General features: G+C 46.4%; 1 pseudogene; it reads right to left on the bottom strand.

Moving 5' to 3' along the window:
• Positions 1–574: 574 nt before the first annotated feature.
• Positions 575–1,656, bottom strand: part of LOC102015385 — a 34,938-nt pseudogene continuing 33,856 nt past the window's right edge.

Consider the following 1,656-nt stretch of genomic DNA (forward strand, 5'->3'; position numbering starts at 1 on the left):
TATAACTAGAAACTTTAAGGGGCCAAGCTGACAACTCAGACTCCCAATGTCATCCAGGTGACGAGACACAGCATAGAAAAATGTTATGTAATAAAAACATACTGTAAACTTTACAGATGTTTGGATTGTACATTGATAATGTGAATACTCATCATAACTGGTAAGTTGATTGGAATAGTTCCACAAAGTTAAAAAACAACTTGTCTATAAAATACATTTTCAGATCTTGAATACAACTAAAATATGAAGCAAGTTAAGTTTCTGTTATCAGACATTACATAAAACAGACTGCCCTCAAAGTCTAGTTGAGAGCTTATAAATTTTTATATGTCTTTAAGTACACGCACTGTCAGTTTGTAGTAAGGTACACGCTAAAAAAAAAATTATGGTAAAGTCAGTACAGTGTTTACTAAAGAAGCACCACACAGATTTCAACACATTTATGTTTAAAATTTAAGCTGAGATAGGGTGGTTTCTGTGGAACATGTTGAATCTGAAAGATAAGAGGCGCAGGCATCTGTTGAAGGTGGAGGCCCCAGGAAGCCAGGCTCCCATTTCGGTACCACTCTGTCTGCCGGTCCCCAGTCTTTGGGAAGCTCTTTTCCCTTGAAACCATCACTGCCTTCCTGAATGGCAGTAGAGGAACCCTTGGCTGCCCCACCAGGGTGGCACCATCTGCTGGGCCCGGCTGCACTCACCCAGCCAGAACCCTAACTGTGGCTAATTCTTCTCAATCCTAGATCCTGCTTATACTCTGGAAGAATTTAGTTCCTTAGGCTTAGTGCATGCCCTGAGGATGCACAGATAAAGCATGTTAGTTAACTGCACACTGATCTTCTATAGACAATTCACCTTGAAGTTCATTTAAAGTCGCCCTTGCTGATGGGCTAGAGACACATAAGGACAGTCTCCTTTCACAGGCTAAATGGTTCACCACCCGCTTTACCTCCCAAGTGCATAGCATGAAGCAGGAGTCCCCGCCTCCCAGGACCACAGAATACGAGTGATTCAGACACAGCCGCGACACCAAGAAGGTTCTGCTCTACGTCACCTGGACCTCATCCCAACAGAGTGGCCACGTCAGGCGAGGGGCGTGACCCAGCCTCAGCATGACCTCTAGGCCAGGTGCTCAGCTCTTGGGATGGGCTCTGCTGTCTGGGTTGGGGACGTGGGCCTCTCATCCCAGATGCTTGTCCGACTGCTGATTCTGACTGTGGAAGCCTTGCTGGCTTCTTCAGGGAGGGAGCAGGTAGGAAACAGCCACCGTCCTCCCTTTGCCAAGGCTGCCCTAGTCCTGGAAGGCTGATGGGGAAAGAGGTCTCTGCACTCTTTCTGGCTTGGAGCTCAGCGCCCTCTACCCCTGCTGCTGTTTCCACAGCTCCACCTTGGGCCTTAGGTTTTCCTCAGAAGTGAAATGCCGTCTCTGTCCCCCCTCGGTGCTTCTGCAAAGAAGAAAATGGACAGACAGGAAAGCACTTACCATAACTAGTGAATTTTTTGTTTTGAGGCCAAGTTTTGAATCACCTGGAAGGCAAAGGTTAGGAAACATTTCAATGACTTTGCAATTTGTAGTGTCTGTGCTCTGCATACGCATTAAGTGGTTACAGTTAGACTTAGTTTTCCTGTAGTTTAACACTGGCTGCCTGCACTCAGCCC

The sequence above is a fragment of the Chinchilla lanigera genome, unplaced genomic scaffold, assembly GCF_000276665.1.
Source record: "Chinchilla lanigera isolate Chin_1 unplaced genomic scaffold, ChiLan1.0 scaffold00059, whole genome shotgun sequence".
NCBI classification, from domain to species: domain Eukaryota; kingdom Metazoa; phylum Chordata; class Mammalia; order Rodentia; family Chinchillidae; genus Chinchilla; species Chinchilla lanigera.